Genomic DNA, 19,663 nt, shown 5'->3' on the forward strand with positions numbered 1-19,663 from the left:
CACATGAGATTAAGCTTTGGTTGATGGGGCAAGAGATGTTAGCTTGCTTGAACAGCAGTTATGGTACAAAAACATTTTTATTTTAAGAATAATCTAAAATAGATATAACATTTTTATTAACTTTTGCTAACTAAACTTTTCTCCAAAAAAGTCTGCAATTTTAGTTGTTAATTATAATAAGACTATGTTGTAAAAGTAACAAGATTGTTGTATATTGTGAATAAAAACTTTAAACTAAAATTAAATTTTTAAAATTATTACACAATTATTTTATTTTTATGTTTATAGCATCAGCAAAATGTTACCATGACAATCTTAGTAAACACTTCTACCACCTTGACTTAAAATTAACGACAAAATAAAGTAAAAACCTTTTTTTAAAGTTCCAACTTTATAATGGAAGATTTTTGTTCTTTTGTAAAGTTGGTGAGTTGTAATCATACATGTTGTAATCATACATGTTACAGTTGTAATCATACATGTTAAAGTTGTAATCATACATGTTAGAGTTGTAATTATACATGTTAGAGTTGTAATCATACATGTTAGAGATAATGTAGATAAACATGTTAAAAGTCACGCATATTTTATGATTGTTTAATGTTTTTACAATTGTTTAATGGTGTTTAATGATTTAATGAAAGTTTAATGATTGTTTAATGGTTATTGTAATTAAAAGTATTGTCATGGGACTTTTTGAAGGTAATGAAGGTGATGCAGAGGAGTCTAAATAATTTTTACCATCAACACTCTAACTATGTTAGTGATCGAAATATGTCATAACAGCCCCAGATGCAGAGGAGCTTAAGTCATTTTTACCAACAATACTATAACTATGTTATGATTTAAATATGTTTTAATAATTCCTGAAATTGTTTATATATTTTTCAAAACTGTTTAAAATTAAAATGTGTATATTTAGGCAAAATAAGCAGAATGTCCATTTGAAAGCCAGTTAACTTTGATAACTCATGTTTAAATTCAACTATATTGTAACTCAGTTGTAATCAGAGGATGTTGTGCTTACATTTCCATACATAAAAATTACTGGAAATAAAAATTGAACTTAATTTTATTTAAATATATTTAATTCAACAAGTAACAAAAAGTATTAAAGATATTGTAAAATTTAAATTTGCAGTATTAGGTAAAAAAAAAAAAAAAAATTACATCAAATGTTAAAATAAAAAAAATACCTTGCCCATATTGATGACCAATGATATTTTCATCTAAATTTATAGACAAAATTTTACTTCTTAAAGAGTAATTATGTTTCTCCAGAAGCTCTCATAAAACCAGAAACATGCAGGGTTGTAAAAATACTATGTAATTTTTTTTTTGGTATAAATTTTTTTTGAATGTTTATGGAAATTTTTAAACTCAAATAAATTCAAATTTTAAAAACTAAAAAAGATATAAGTATATATTAATTATACACATATAATCTTAATTATACACATATACATGATATATATATATATATATATATATATATATATATATATATATATATATATATATATATATATATATATATATATATATATATATATGTATGTCTATATGTATGCATGTATGTATGTATATATTTATGTATGTATGTATGTATGTATGTATGTATGTATAAATGTATGTATGTATATATGTATGTATAAATGTATATATATATATATATATATATATATATATATATATATATATATATATAGAGGGGGGGGGGCCAAAAAAGGGTTTTGGGCTGAATTTGTTAATGCAAATCAGTCCAAACATTATTGAAAATGAGGTACCTTAGCATAATTTTAGGTGTATAATATGTTGGAAAACCGTTGTCAGATGTGGGCTCCACCCCAGACCTTGCTGGGGGAACTTACAGCGCTACCCCAGACCCTAGCTGGGAAGAGAAGGTGCTCTTAAGCCGCCCCTCTCCCTAGCAGGACCTCCATATACAGCCCCTTCAGGGCCTTATTGCTAAAAGTCTCCCCCATGACATTTTTTTTTAGTTCACATGTCTGTTTCAGGAGGCGCCAATTTTCAGCGTTGCCCTGGGCGCCAGAAAACCTAGCTACTACACTGTATCTAGAGACAATTTTGGAATGGTAAATTAGAAATCTTTTTTTTTTAATTGAAAAACCATCTTTTTGACTAAAACTTTTGTGAAAAAATATATTCTTTTATTTTTCGCTAATTTCTGTTGGTAGTTTAAAATATGATTTGCTTGAAAAATTAGGCATTGAGGATCTGTTATGTGTAGTTCTTATAATGACATCTCTGGAATTAAAGCAAGCTACTTTTTGTGAAGCCTCTGTTACAAGTTTTACGCATCGTTCTACTGCTTGGGTGTGACATGGAAACTTTTCAAAGTTCCACTCAGCCGCTGTTTTACCTGATTGGATCTTTGACCAAATATCTTTATCTGAGACTCTTTGCAGCAAAGGTGGCAGAAAAAGCATGGTAGTGTTCCAGTCAATCATCTCTGTATAGTCAGTAGCAAGGAAATTAACTTTGGGTGGTTGAAAACTCCTGATAAATTTTCTTTTAGAAGCTAGGCTTCTTGCCTTTATAATTCTTCTATAACCCGATTCCCTAATATGAACCCTTTTGTCTACTACCATTATTAAAAGCAAGTTTTCTGAATGTGCAAAAAAAGCGTTTCTCTCTATTACTGGGTGTATTACTTTTAGCAAATCATTAGGCAGGAATCTTGACAACTTTTTCATTTCAAATACATGTTCTGCTCCATTTGTGAAGTATTTACTTTTTTTTATATGAAACCATCCAGGGACATATGATTTTAAAAGAAAAGAAACTAAGATTTTGTGCTCCTCTGTTGGGGTTTCAAGGCTCAAATAAAATCGTAAAACTCTGTTTGCAGTTGTTAACCACCTTGAGTGTGAAATGGCTCCAGGTTCACGAACAGATAAATCTTCTGAACAACTGCCTGATTTAATAGCAGAACTTATATCCAACAAAAACTGCTGATCTTTGCTTAAAATTTTGCGGTCAATTTCTAGAATTTCACAATGGACACTGACAAACTTTACCATTGGTAATCTCTCACGCTAAATGATTTTGGGCCTGTCGTTTCTCCGTCTAAAATTTGAAATAAATGCCGGAATGGCAATTCGTTGAAGTGTAAGAGACAAATCCCCCACTGCAGTGGTCTGTTTACATATTTTTCAATTGTGGCAATAACACTGGATTTCCATCCCGTGTTAGTATCAGTACCATCGCATCCAATTATGTCCAGTTCATGAAATGAAACTCCAGCTTCATTCAAATATGAAATAATGCTACTGGTAATGTTTTCAGCAGACCCAGAAGTTGGTGAAACATGACCAATGTTTGAAGTTGTGAACGGTTATCCACTTTTGCTCTTCTAATTTTATTTTTGTCAATAACAAAACTGGGATCATAATTAGTTACGATACCAAAATCTTGCAAAACACTTAAGGCAATAGCTGCCATTGCTCTGTCTGATAATCCATAGTGATCACTAGTCAGAGCAGTATTTTTCATTGTAATGCCCATCTGCCATGATGGCTTAGTTAGCTTATATTCTTCTAATTCTTCATCAATGACTTCTTTAATGGCTACAGAGGCATCACTATCGAACTCTTTTTGCTTTAGTGTTTCATCTAAATGGTTTGAGCATGAATGTTGCGATAATAGATTATTAGTAGGCAGAGTTGTTTTAAGTTCAGCACATTTCCTCTCATGTCTTTGTGTAATTTTTTTTGTTTCTTTTACGTCAATACTTCCGATTTTACCAGTACCATGCATTCTTTGGATGTACACAAATTTTAGTTCAATGATGGGGATTTTTTTTTCTTTTTTACACATACAGATAATTGAAACAGAACACTCGCATAAACAAATTTCAGTGACCATTTTACATTTGCAGTCTAATGTTATTTTACACTTACACGCCGAGACATCAAACAATAACAATGATTTTGTTTTAAAATCTTCAACTCTCTTTTTGAACTTTCCTTTTTCTTTATCACACTTGAAGGATTTCATAAGATTGCGATAACTGTCATGGTATCCATTTATTAATTGCACAACTCTGTGAATTGTTACTGTGGGTATTGAAGCTTTATCAAACACTGATTTACCTTGTTGTGCGACACAATTTGAAACATAAGAAAACTTAACTGGTTTGTTGTTCAATTTCAAAGCTAGTTTGTAATTTTCATTAAAACAACACTTGAGAACATCTTCATAAGTTGGAAGTTTATTTGCAGATAATTCTATTGGATGACCAAAAACAGCCATGACAGATTGGTTAATATTTTAAAATAATCAAAACAAAATTATTCCAAAACAAGTTGTTGTGGCAAGAAAAACACCAATTTTGCAGCGCATTTTGGGAATACTCTAAAGCGCACTTTGTTACGAAAATGATAAAAAGCGAGTATTTATTCAAATATTCACGCACGATGCGCTAGCTCCAAATGTAAAATATTTGTATTATTTTTTTTGCATTTACCTTAGATACCCTTGAAGCATGTTTTCTGCGGTATAGCGAATCAAAAATCAGAAAAAATTTTTCGGCCTACCCTACTGTATATACTACCTAGTATGACATAAAAGAATGACGTTTTATAAAAAGTACGCAAAATAGTGAGTGCAAATATATTGTTACAATCAGTTCACAAAGGTTTGCTTTCATATTTTGATAAAACTAAAAAAATGAAAATAACTCCGACATCTATTACATTATTACTCTGTAAAAAGGCTTTACATTTTCTTGGGAAATAAACTAGTCTGTGTTTAGTCCTAAAATGTTTGATTTAGTGACTAATTACATCAGTAGGTCTCGCCAATTAAGAATGCAAACAATAACTATACTTGTTTGTTGTCAATAGTCAATGCTTTACATTGACCATTAAATTAAACTGTGTCATATAAACTCATTTAAAATACTGTAATTATATTATATATTTCAACTAGGGCTGTTGATACATTGGGTCTAGATTCAGACCTGACCCGACTTGTTTGGGGTGTCGACCCAAAACCAGCTGGATCCAGACTGGACCCATAAATCAAAAGGGTCAGATTTGGGTCTTGTAATATCTGGACCCGACCTGCCTTTTCTTAACTAATGTCATTCAGAACGTTTGAATCACCCAAACTTTCTGATTTTATTTATTATAGAAGAAAAAGACTAACGTAGTTTGTAAGTTAAAAAATGTTAAAGGAAACCTTTCTTATTTTTTTAAGAAAACTTTTTTATTTTATGTAATTTAGCTTAATTTCTAATTTATATAATTTAGCTCAATTTCAGAATCAGGAAACTCAAGTTCTACTGTTCCATTTATTGATGTCAAACATCCACTTCCATCTGAGTTTACTATTTAGTACAATTCAATAATAAAAAAAGAAAACGTACATCAAAAATTTTTCTTATAAAAAAAATGTTGTCAATGGTATATGTAAAGCAAAGTGCAATTGGTGTTTGCATTCTCTATCGACAAAACCTACAGGTGTAATTAATCACTAGGTCAAACATTTAATGACTAAACACCGCCTTGTTTGTTTCCCAATAAAAGGTAAAAATTTTTACAGAGTAATAATGAAATAGATGTCGGAGTTGAAAATTTTAAAATAATCAAGAAAAAGCATAAATGAATCAGTTAGTATGATAATACTTCACGAATATTCTTTTTTTTTTTAAATTGTAGAACATAGTTAGAAAAATAATGTGCATTAAGGCAACTCCATTTTTTCCATCAAATATTGGTATAGATGATGAAAATTCTGTGAATAAAACTAAGAACAATGATGAAATTATTTTTTAATTAAAAATGTAAACTGATTAGGGAAAGGTACTTTCTATTAAAAAAGAAATAATAAAAGCTGAATGTTTATAGTACGCCGTGCAGAACGGTAAAATTTTCAAAAAATTATAATAGATTCTCTTTGACTAATTTTAAGAAATATTGACCAAATGGCGTCAAAGGAATTTTTAAACTCGAAAAAAACAAACAAAGTAAATACTTTACAATGAGTATTTCACTTGATTAATGACCAAAAATTAATAAAATTAGTAAAGAAAATTTTTTACTTTGTCTAAATATCATGCTTCAAAATACGCGAAAAATGATTTTTTTTTGGTCATTTTTCATCTTCGTTTTCATTCGAAGAGGCAATTATCCCATAATTTTTTTTTGTTATTTCAAATCTTTATCAAGTTATGTACCTAAAAGTATAAAAAAAACCTAAGGGAAAGTAAAAGCTTAGTCGCAAAATCCAACTCAAAAACAAAATTCTTATCTTTTGACGCATTTATTGTGACATGATAATGGTTAAAGCCCTGGGTTTTCAAAAATTGTATAAGGCAAACAAAAACATGTTTCTATTAATTATCAGATAGAAAAATAATAATTGTGGGGTATATGCATATTTGAGTGTTATTTAAAAAAAACGTATGTTGTTTTACATTTCTTCTTATACAACATTTTCTTTAAGCTCATTTGTTCATTAGTTTATTAGTTTCTTCAAAATCATTTTTTGTGAACAAGTAATCACTGTGATGATTAATTGGAGTTGAAGGACTTATTTTACATAAGATGTTATCATATACCATGCTATCTTTCTGAATATACCATGCTATCTTTCTGATAAGGCTATTGATAAGAATTTTATACAAAAGAAACACTTTTCATGCAGTCAATTAAAGTACCAACTTTCTACAGGTACCGAAAAAAGTTTAGAACCACTTAACAATTTTGCGTAATTTAATTATTTTTTCAATGTATAAAACTAATATTGAACTTTGACGATAAAATATATATATATATATATATGACAAGCTTTAATTAAAACCTAAAGGAATTTACACCACATTCAATTGCATACACATTAAGCGATCAATAAACAAACACACACAAATTAAGTAAATTTATGTCAAAGATATTTAACAATACCATCACATAAACTAATAAATCTATATACCGTAAGCAGTTTTGTCATTTTATTATATCGAATTACAATTTTATTCCAATATTCTCGTATTTTACAATGGGCAAAAGTAAAGAAATACCAATTGAAGTTTGTTCCCAAATTATTGCTTTTGGTAACCAAACTTCCAAATCTCGTAGGCAAATAGCGACAGTTATTGGAATTAGTTTTCCATAGTTAGTTCCATAGTTAGACAGTTAGTTTTCCATAGCTCTGTGACCAAGAATATTAGACTTTATAAAGAAACAGGGGAATTTACTTCAAGATCTCGACGCATGTCATATATATATATATATATATATATATATATATATATATATATATATATATATATATATATATATATATATATATATATATATATATATATATATAATTTATCATCAAAGTTCAATATTAGTTTTATCCATTGAAAAAATAATGAAATTACGCAAAATTGTTAAGTGGTTCTAAACTTTTTTCGGTACCTGTATAATAAATAATCATTTAAGTTTTAATAATGTTGTTGATGTCATGTTAGCTTTTTACTTAATTTTATATAGTATAAGTTTTTGATTTAACAATATATACATAATTTTACCTCTGCATTTATGAAGTATTCATTAAGAAGTTTTTTCAGCTTAATGGAAAAATGAAAAGCCTTTCTTGTTGTCAATGCTCAACCTAATTTATGGAACTTTTGAGAATATATATTGTTTATTGGGGTATGGGTGATCTTAACCAATGTGGTTATAGAATTAGAATGAACTTGCAAAGATGCTTTTAACTTTTCAGTATAAACTTTTTTACAATTCTAAAGAAGAAGATTGATCAGATCTTTTGTGCTGTTCTGTCAACATATGGTCTTCTAACTCAATAATAGCTTTAAAAGATTCAAAACAACCAGTTTCCGGGCAAAAAATGTCACGTATTTAAACCACAATTTCTTTTCTTCATTTTTCCACTCAGGGTTTTTCGCTAAAAGTTTCTTCAGTACTTGTGAATGGAACAAGCAATTCAATTAATGGTTCAATTGAAAGGTTGTTGTAAAGCACTTTAAGTCCATCTCCAATTTCATAGTATCGCCACAAAGTCATGTAGTTTTCTTGGACCTTTTTTTTTGGTATTTGCTGATTCTGGATACGATCCGGATAGTTAGGTTACATAACTACTTATGATATTTGACGTCATGCTCATTAAACGGTGTGTTTGTTAAATCGACAAAACTGCAGAAATGAGTAATATATGAAGAGTGGCGTTTTTCTTTAAATACTTTTTGAGTTTTTCTGCTTTATTTTGCGTAAAACATGTTCTTTTGGTTATATGGTCTTTTGGTATATTGCTTTAGTTATTTACTTATTTTACTTATTTTCTTTACTTTTACTATTTGGATCGGTTTGCTGTTTTGGTGCCAAAATTGATTAATCAGTTTTTAGTAAAAAACGGGCTGTACCGATTTTTGGATCAAGATTCGGTTGTGTCCTAATTGCCAACATCTACGTAACTTCTTTGAATTGTTTTAGCTGATGCACTTTCCCTATAGCATTGGTCTTATCCACAGCAAAGCTCATTAAAGTTGTACCTTAGAAGTTTAAAGTTATCTTATTTTTGCAGAGCTTGTACATAGGTTCAACTAAATAGTTGTTTAATTTTTGAAAGAAAAAATGCTTTTTACTATTTCAAGGAAACGTGTACATGATTGTCATATAAAATTATTTTTCAGTTACTCAAAACCTAGAGAACAAAACAAATGGAGCAATTCCAGATAACATGTACAACGTGGGTATAATGTGAAATATTGATGTTTAACTCAATATTGGATAATTTTTTAAGATATATGTTGATGTTAATCAAGTTATTGGGTACAATGAGCATTTTATTGAAGTTTTACATGTCTAAAAATCATGCAGTTCTTTCATTGGAACAAATAAACAATTAAAATAAACATGCTTTCGAAGATCATGGTTATGCTATAAAAGAGTTTATTGTGACTCAGCCTAATGACTTGTGACAATGAATCTAAGTTGATTGTGATTTTTTAAGTTGAACCAGACAATGGTAATATTCAAAAAACTTGTGTCTCAAAACAGAGTACTTATGACATCTACTAACACCAAAAAACCAAGAGCTTGTTGAAAAATCATTTTGTCTCATCAGGTATGAGGGAACTTATACCCTGGCAAGACAAAAAAATTTAAATTGCTAATAAATTGTTTGGAAACATTCCAAATGAGTTCTTCTCAATTGATGAGTGTAAACAATTAATGATGACATGTTGGTTGTAGAGTTGTATTTATGTTATTCATATTCAGATATTATAACTTTGATTTTTTGTAAATTGTTTGCAATTGCCTGGGCTAATTTTTGCAATTGGTTGGGCTAAAGTTTGCAATTGCTTGGGCTAAAGTTTGCAATTTCTTGGGCTATTAAACAGTGTACTGAGTTCTGTCTATGCTTTGATTCAAGTTCTTTAGCAAATTTAAAAATGAATAAAGTACCAAAAACTATAAAACACAAAAATCTATTGTCATCACCAAGTTCTCTAAACCTATCATTCACTAATATTAGTGGTCGAAGTAACTTTTCTTCTGTTGAGTCTTATCTCTTGCAAGTTCACCAGACCTACTTGCTCTTTGTGAGACTAATTTGAGTTCAGCTGTCTCATCTTGTGATCTTAGTGTTGATGGTTATCTTCCTTCAATTCTTTAAGACTTCAATAGTCACATGCTTGGCCTGGGCACTTACATTTGCAAGAATTCACCCATTTCTCAGGAAACTAGGTTTGAATCCACAGACTATTCTTTTAGCACCACTTCACTCTATTGTCTTTCTCTTTGTTCTATTTTTGATTTTATTTCTGATCAAATTGGCTGAGCCCTCTCTCTTTATCCACCAGCCAACATTGTTGTTGCAGGTGACTTTAATGCTCACCACACTGAATGGCTTGGCTCTAGTGTCAGTGATTCTGCAGGCATTAAAGCCCACACCTTTTGCCTTTCTCAATCCCTAACTCAAATAGTCAACTTTCCAACTTGCTTTCCAGACAATCCGAATCATTTACCTTCTCTACTCGACTGTCTTGTTTCTGATCCAAGTCAGTGCTCAGTTTCTTCACATTCACCCTTAGATGCTTCTGATCACAGTTTGATCTAAACTATTATCTCATTCTTCATCATCATCTAAATCCCCCTAACATCGTGCCTCTTACAATTACCTTAAAGCTGACTGGGACTCTTTCAGTGACTTTTCTTTGTGATGGCCCTTGGGTAGATATCTTTCATCTTTCTGCTGAACAATGTGCTTCTTACATAACTTCATGCATTCAGACTTGCATGGAATCTTTTATTCCTCTCGACGATTCCAGGTCAAGCCTCACTCTTCTCCATGATTTTCCTTTTATTGTGCTGCTAAAATTGTCAATCGAAACCGTTACTTCCATATCCATCAGCAAAACAATTCTCCAGAAGACAGACATCTGTTTATTACTGCTAGAAACCAAAAGTAAAAAGGTCCTGTCTAATGCCAAAGCCCACTATTCTCAGGTCATGAAATCCGCATTTCATCACAATAATTAGGTTCTTGTGACTTCTAACAGTATCAATAATAAGGGCAAATTTGTTATTATCTCTTGTGTGGTTCAGACTTTGTCACCTCACCTAAAGATAAAGCTGAACCGATCTGACTTTTCTAACTACCGTCCCATTAGTCTTCTTCCTATCATAAGCAAGGTTTTTGAATCTTTAATTAACAAACACTTAATCTCTTATCTTGAATCTTATAACTTACTTTCTGATCATCAATGTGGATTTAGATCTACTCGTTCTACAGCTAATTTGCTAACAGTAATAAACGATAGCTTTTTTCGTGCATTAGAGAAAGATTTAGAGGTTAAGGCCGTTGCTCTTGACACTTCTAAAGCTTTTGATAAAGTTTGGCATGTTAGTCTTCTCCGTAAGCTTTCTTCTTACAGTGTATCTGGTAACATCTTTAAGATTATTGAATCCTTCCTTTCCAATTGTAATATAAAAATTATCCTCGATGAACAGCACTTTTCTTCTTATTCTGTATCTTCAACAGTTCCTCAAGGTTCAATCCTTGGCCCTATGCGCTATTTAATATACATTAATGATCTTCCAGACATTCTCACATCTAAGGTGGCATTGTTTGCTGATGATACTACCATTTATTCTTGTCATGATAAGAAGCCAACACTCTCTGATTGCTTGGAGTGGGCATTTGAGCTTGAAAAGGATCTCACTTCTGCTACAGCATGGGGCTCACAGTGGCTGGTGAACTTTAATTCAGATAAAACCCAATTTATTTTAGCCAATCGTTATCGCTAAATCGTAATTGTTATATAATTTAGATGTGATTTAGATGAATGGTAATGTACTCAATGAGTCATCCACTCTTCATCTTCTAGGATTAACTATTACTTCCGATCTTTCTTGGAAACCATATGTCAAATCCGTTACAAAATTAGCATCTACTAAGGTTGCATCTCTTTATTGAGCTCAACACTTTCTTACTCCGGATTCTATTCTCTATCTCTATAAATCTCAAATCCAGCCTTGTATGGAATACTGTTGCCATATTTGGGGCGGATCTTCTAATGATGCCCTTTCTCTTTTAGACAAAGTGCTAAAATGCATTCTAAACATAGTTAGACTTGCTCTTGCAGCCAACCTCCAACCATTATCACATCGTCAAAAACTCTTATTCCTCTAGCTTTTTTCCTCAAACATCAGTTCTTTGAAATTCACTTCCTTCATCTTGCTTTCTTGATTCATATAATTTGCAATCTTTTAAGCTGTCTGTCAATCGTTATCTTGCTCTACAATCTTCATCTTTTCTCTTCCAGTAACTTCCAACTCTAATAGTGGTTGCTTGCAGCCTTGTTGGAAGTGAAGATGATAAAAATAAAAAAAAAACCTTAAACACTGTAATTTTTTTATAGTAAATGATGTTTATAGTAGAGAGTTATATACATCTTAAAAATTTTTTTCTTTCATAACCTTAAAATTTGATCAACAAGTTTATTTATTGATTTGCATTATTTTTATTGAATGACTTGTATGTTCATTGTCAAAATATTCTTATTAGATGTATTTAAAAATTATTTTAATGCAATGCAAATAAATCTAACAACTTTTCAGAATAAAAAGATTAAAACTTAAATTCAGTTTAAAAGTATTCAAAATTACCCTAAATGCAAGTATAACATTGAACCCTTATTTAAACTTTGTTTTCTTGAAAAATAACAAGCAAAAAAAATTTTTTGAAAAATCTAGAAAAAGGAGATCATTAGAACACCCTTTATGCAAAAATATTTGGTTTGTAAAATATTTTATGCAGAGTTAAGACTGGGTAAAAAGGCAGCAATTTTTTTTTTAAAGAAAAAAAAATTCAATTTTAATTTGCATTATCTAGAAAAAACAAGGTTTATTAATAAACTGTGGTTAGATAAAAAAAAAAAAAATTTTTCCCTAAGATTAAACCCAAATCAATTATGAAGATTCCAAATGTTGGAACGATCTTTGTTTTTTTCTTTTTGCTATTCCTTATTACATTATATATAACTTATAACATATATATCTTGTTATACATTATATATAATTTTTATACAAATATTACATTATATATAATTTTTATACAAATATTACATTATATATAATTTTTATACAAATATTACATTATATATAATTTTTATACAAATATTACATTATATATAATTTTTATACAAATATTACATTATATATAATTTTTATACAAACATTACATTATATTTAACTTTTATACAAATATATAGAAAGTGAAAAAGTTTACAATTGAAGATTATGATAAAATAAAGATGGAAATTAAATTAAAAAAAAGAATGCGGAAACTCAAAGAATGCTAAGAGGTCTTGTCATGAGAATCACCAAAGTTAGATGGGTCGATAAAAGTTGATGTAAACTCCAACTAAATAGTTTTTTGGTAGTAAAAATAGTATTGGAAGTTTTCATTAAATTAACTTGAAATATGGTAGGCTCCACATTAGAATCTTTTTTCTTTGATTTTTTTTTTTGCATCTTCTTTTCAGTATTTCACAATTGTCTTGTTGAATTTTTCATTTTCCTTCAAAATTTTTATTTTCTTCAACCATTGTAAAACACTTCTGGAAATACATTATTGAATAGATTAAGTCTATCATTTTTCTTTTTTATATATATATATATATTACAATTGTCTTTTTGAATATTGTTTAGTATGTCACGATTGTCTTGTCAAATTTTTCATTTTTTTTATGTTATTTGATAAATATGATTTTTATCGCCATATGATAAATATTTCCCACTCGGTATTTTATAAAAATTCTTCTTTGACCCATGCGAAGCAACTTTAAAAATTTTAGCCGTTTTTAGGCAAGTAGATTAGTTTTGAAGGTCATACTAGTCACTTACGTGTATGTACATACATAACATCATATGTGCATATAAAAAATTTGTATAAACATAAGTAAACACAAAGATGTACACATAAAACATATACATACCAGTGATATTTAAGTTCGAAAATTAATTTCTATTTAAGTTTCTATTGAGTTCTTGTGACTTTGATTTAATTTCTAATTCTAATTTTACTTATAAAATAATTCCTATTTCATTTTTAAATCAGTTCTCTTAATATTAATTTCAGTTCAGTTTTTATGATTTTAACAATTCTACTTCTTATTTCAGTTCCTAATTCACTCAATATTTCACTCAATATTTCACTCAATACTTCACTCAATATTTCACTCAATATTTCACTCAATATTTCACTTTTATCAAGTTTATTTGGAAATTTTTAACAGGATATTAACTTATTAAGTATTATTTCCAAATTTCAAGACAACAATATAAAAGCAAATTCTTAACATAATATAATACAATATAAGTAAACAAACAATAATTGTAAAACATTTAACAATTGAATTGAATTAAGATGAGATATTTTTGTAAGAAAATACATGCTTGACTTTCAATCACATATTCTTGTTTAGTTTCATAAAAACACTCATCTCTAATGATTTTGTCATTTGTCAGAATTAGTACAAAAAAACACAGTATATGTTTACAAAAAAATAACTCTAAAAATAAATTTATTTTACTGGAGAAAACAAAATAAGAAATCAAAAATAAAAATAAAAACATATATAATATTTCATCAATTGAAAGCATAATATTTTTTAGTTTTTGTTTAAAGGAGGGATAACTACATTTCTTGCAAAATATCCACGGACGAAATGCAAAACTTTCTGAAATTTGTACGGTAAGCAGAATTTCGAATAGCCTTATCAATTCTTAAGATATATTTGTTCCTTTAAAAAAAAATTTTGTAAGGGTTCAGAAGATAAACTTTTTTTACATTTATACATAAAACAAAAAACATTTTTTTTAGGTGCCCCAAGAAGTCCTAATAGTCTTGTCACAGAGCACCGCGGAAGTGCATTTAACCAGGAAGTTCACGCCTCCTTCTTTACCGTGACGCGAAAATGTCTAGATCTCATTTCGAACCTAGATCTCCTGCTTATAAAGCAAGCGCTCTAACCACTGCCCCACGGCCGCTAAAATTGAAAATATTCATTGAAAATATTTTGCTCGCATATACTAAAAACATTACCTTCTCTTCTAGACTGTCTTGTTTCTGATCATTGTCAGTGCTCAGTTTCTCCACATTCATGTGCTTTATGTGCTTCTGATCACAGTTTGATCTCTCTAAAACTATTATCTCATTCTTTTTTATGATCTGAATCCCCCTATCATCGTACTTCTAACAACTACCATAAAGCTGACTGGGACTTTTTACATAATTTTCCTCATAATGGCCCTTGGGTAAAAATCTTTTTTTCCTCTATAAATCTCAAATCCAGCCTTGTATGGAATACTGTTGCCATATTTGGGGCGGATCTTCTAATGATGCCCTTTCTCTTTTAGACAAAGTGCTAAAATGCATTCTAAACATAGTTAGACTTGCTCTTGCAGCCAACCTCCAACCATTATCACATTGTCATAATGTTGCTTCTTTTTCTCTTTTCTACAAATACTATAATGGGCACTGCTCTAAAGAGCTAGCGTCTCTTGTGCTATCTACTCAAATTCATTCTTGTATTACTCGTCATTTAATTAAGTCTAATCCTTTTCCTGTGAACTGTTCCTAAATGCTCCAAAAACTCTTATTCCTCTAGCTTTTTTCCTCAAACATCAGTTCTTTGGAATTCACTTCCTTTATCTTGCTTTCCTGATTCATATAATTTGCAATCTTTTAAGTCGTTTATCAATCGTTATCTTGCTCTACAATCTTCATCTTTTCTTTTCCAGTACCTTCCAACTCTAATTAGTGGTTGCTTGCAGCCTTGTTGAAAGCAAAGATATTTAAAAAAATTAAAAAAAAAAAAAAGTTTTAAGGCTTTATAGAGATCATTGATGTAAATAAAAAATAGTAAGAGTCCTTATATTGATTACTGGGATACTCCAAATGTTACATTAAGCAAATTTCTACGCCAATTTGAATCAACATAGAAAATTTGCTTGCGATTACCTAGATAATTTGTAATCCATTTTAGAACATTACCAGTTATTCCATGATTTATGTTTTCAAATGCTTTAGCTGAATCTATTAAAACTAAAAGTATAATTGGGAATTTTCAAACGATTTAGTTATACTTCATGAAAACTGGACAGCTATAAGTTCTGTATAATTGTTTTAAAACCATATTGGTTGTTTTATATTAGATTATTATTTAATAGGTGATTATATATTCGATTATATATTCGATTATATATTCTGTTATAAAAAATTCTTTCTAAAACTTTTGAGAAAACGGAGAGAATGGATATAGGACAGTAATTGCTAATACTAGTTAAATCTCTTCCTTTAAATATTGATATAACCTATGCTATTTTTAATCGATTCAGAAAAATTCCTTTTCTGATGCAACATAAAAATATCCTAAAAAGAATATTTTTAAAGACATCATATAAATTAATAGCAATGTTTCCATAGACATCATCATGGCCAATGGCTTTGTTAGGTTTGAGCATTTTAAAAGCATATTCAAACTTATCAAAAGTTAGCTCAAAGGAGTTAGGATGTGATGTTAGAGGGGAAATTATTTATCAAAACTATCAGTTGGTTGAATTTTTTTGGCTAGGTTTGGGCCAGCAGATGGGTCATTCCATGCCAAATGGACCAAAACTTTAGGATTTCAACATAGACCCCCTCAGATTTTGATGAAACTTAGTAAGTTTGTTAATATCAATGAGAAAAGCAATTCCTGAAAATTTCAGCATAAAATCTTTTGTGGTTCATAAGGTACAGTTTGAAATTTCTGATTTTTCTCAAAAATAAAAACTTCAGTAGCAAAATCATGTCTTGTTCATACTTTGATGCTCTATATTTTAAAAACAAAATTTCAGAAAACCTTCTAGTTTTTTTTTATTGTATACAACTCTTGACTTACTTTAATAAAACTTTGACATTGAATTCTCAAATGTCACAATTTTTCCATAATGACTACCTAAAAAAGCTAAAAAATTGTTTGCAAATATAAAAATTTGATTTGATGAGTCAATAAACAAAATCTGCAATACTTACTTTTTAACATGCACATTTTTGTCCAGAACTTAGAAAGAAATATGTCTGATGTATGAAGTGTCTATATACACAAACAAAGAATTCAACATACACATTTAAAAGCTGTGACATAAAAAACAAGCAAATTATTGAGTTTTCTATTTATATCTTTTTATATCTTTTTTTTTTATTTACAAATTTTATCAATTCCTATATATTTGTTGTGCCAAAACTTATGGAAACCTTAGTTTTAAAACTTGTTTTTAAATAAATCTTTTTAGGTATTAATAAAAAGTAAATGGCAAGTGCATTGCTAGATCTAACTCAATGTTCCATTGGAAAAGCATTAAATTATAGTTGTCATGAAGTAAAATTTACCAAAATCAAAAAAATTAAAGGTTTTGAGGAATTAACAAAAAAAGATCACGAACTTGTACACTTGCGGAGTAAAGTCAATCATATTCAAACTATTTGTAATCACCATGAAAAGGTCTACTTGGATAGATATGAGACTTCGTATGATGAAAGCTTTTGTTGCAATCCATTCAACGAACACAAAGTTAAATTAAAAAGTATTTTAAAAAAAATTTGACATATATAAATTATCATTTAATTAATTTTTTTAAAAGATAATGGCTTCTTTAATGTTTTATCATTGTGTTATCATTTAGAATCTATCAGAATAATCAGTTTGAATGTTGCGAAGGAGTTTGATTTAATACCTGGTCATAAGCTTTGTACAGAATGTCGAAAAATGCTGTATTTAAGAAATAACAAAGAAGATTATGGAAGCGATTCATGTCAACATAAAGATAATGATTTTAATGAGATTAACATTTTAAAAGAAAGCTTTGATTCAAGCATTAATAGCCTTGGTTGTTCACCTTTAAAACTAGTAGCTCATAAAGACAGGGTCAGCTATGCAAAAAGAAAAATGAACAAAATCCATACTGCAACCCAAAAGAAAATAGCAACTGTTTTGGGAATATCTCCAGATTTAATTAAAGATGAACCAAAAACGAAAGAGCTGTGTTGCAAAAGTAAACAAGACTTGGATTCATTAATGGAATTAGTTAAAGCAAAATTTGATGTTTCTTCGAAATCAGAAAAACTAAAATTACTGACTTTGGTTCCTGAGAGTTGGAGCATTAATTATGCACAAAACTATTTTTTCCTTAGAATGATAAGAGCTGCAAGGAATTTGAAACAAATGTGTGGCATAATGGCAGAACCATCTAAAAAAGAAGGAAGATCTATTAGTGATAAAGTAAAAAATCAAGTTCATGAATTTTACCAATCAGATGAATACTCTCGAATGTGTCCAGGTATGAAACAGTATGTCTCAATCCAAGTTAATGGTAAAAGACAACATTTTCAAAAAAGACTTCAATTAGTTAATATAAAAGAACTTTATTTAGAGTTCATTAAAATTTCAGTTGATGTCAAGATTGGGTTTTCTAAGTTTTGTGAACTCAGACCTAAGTGGTGTATTCCTATTGGAGGTGCTTCCGGTATCCATTCAGTATGTGTTTGTGAGTACCACCAAAATGCAAAACTTTTAGCATTAAAAATACCAGATATTTTAGACTATAAAGACCTCTTGACATTAGTTGCATGTGACTTAACAAATCGAGATTGTATGCAGCACAGTTGCAATAACTGCCCAGATACCAACACACTTAAAGAGCATCTTACTGCAACACAATACAAACTCAGTTCATTGTTTCTTTTATGAAGTAATAAAACATTTAAAAGAGTTGATGCCTTACTTTAACCACTGCATTTATTTTAGTGATGGTGCAGGTTCACAATATAAAAATTATAAAAACATATCTAATTTATGTCACCATGAACTAGATCATAAAGTATCTGCAGAATAGCATTTTTTGCAATATCACATGGAAAGAGTCCTTGTGATGGCGTTGGGGGCTCTGTCAAAAGACTTGTAGCTAGGGCCAGTTTACAATCACTAACAGATCCTATCAATTCACCTGAAAAAATGTATGATTGGTGTAAACAAAATATTAAAGGAATATATTTTCAATACATTTCAAATGATGCAATTGTATTACATTGCATAAAGTTTAAATTAGAAAAACGTTATGCTACTTGTTCAACAATTTCAGGAACAAGAAACCACCATTGTTTTATACCACAATCATTAACTACTTTACAGATGAGACGGGTGTCATTTGATAATATGTATACTAATGTAAATGTTTCTAAAATGCATCATATGGTTCCACTTTCTTCTCTTTCACCAGGAATTAATATAGCATGTGTTTATGATGCAAAATGGTTTTTAGGCAATATTGTGGAAATATCTGAAGAAAATCAAGATGTTCTTATCAAGTTCATGAAGCAGTCTATTTTGTTAAACACTTTTACTTGGCCACATAAAGAAGATATTTGCTGGGTTCCAATAACACACATTTTATGCAAAATTTTATCTTTAAAAGTTCAATCAACAACTGGTAGATGCTATGAATTATCAGCTCAAGAAAAAACTGAAATATTACATTTGTACAATAGCATAAGTAACATAATTAAATAACAATTTAGCAAAATTATTATAAATTAGATTTATTTGTTTTAAACATAGTTTTTTAGCAAAAATTTATTTAAAAGATGCAATGTTTATTGATTGTTTATTAGATAATATTTTTTATTACATAATCAACTTGTGCATTGTGTTGACAAATCAAATAACTGATATAAGTTATTATATTAACTTGGTATAAGTTGTAATCTAAATTTGAACATGATAATGAAATAAGTTAAATTAATAGGGAGGGGTGTAATAGTGAGTGTATTGGAAAAATATTACAAAATTTATGGCCATGTTATTAAATATTGGGTAAATTAGACTAGAAAGTCTTTTTTTTCATTTTAACCTAATAGGCTACTTATAAGTTTTATATGCAGTCTTTTTACTGTCTGACATTTAAAACTAAATTTCACAGTTTTTATATGTGTATGTTTAGTGGTGTGTTTGGGTATTAAGGCACTTCATACATCAGAGATAAAACCAGACACACCGTGTAATAAAAAGTGTCCAATTACAAATTTTTTCTAAGTTCTGGACAAAAATGTGCATGTTAAAAAGTAAATGCTTGGAATAGGG

General features: G+C 29.2%; 1 long non-coding RNA gene across 1 annotated transcript in view; it reads right to left on the reverse strand.

The window, feature by feature from the left end:
- The window catches only part of LOC124815919 (uncharacterized), a 49,758-nt gene that overhangs the window by 23,568 nt on the left and 6,527 nt on the right, over window positions 1-19,663 (reverse strand). Inside the window, exon 2 of the long non-coding RNA XR_010642795.1 lies at window positions 1,197-1,229. This is a non-coding gene — a long non-coding RNA (uncharacterized LOC124815919). The remainder of the gene's footprint in view (window positions 1-1,196; window positions 1,230-19,663) is intronic.

The sequence above is a fragment of the Hydra vulgaris genome, chromosome 12 (assembly GCF_038396675.1).
Source record: "Hydra vulgaris chromosome 12, alternate assembly HydraT2T_AEP".
In the NCBI taxonomy this organism is placed as follows: Eukaryota; Metazoa; Cnidaria; class Hydrozoa; order Anthoathecata; family Hydridae; genus Hydra; species Hydra vulgaris.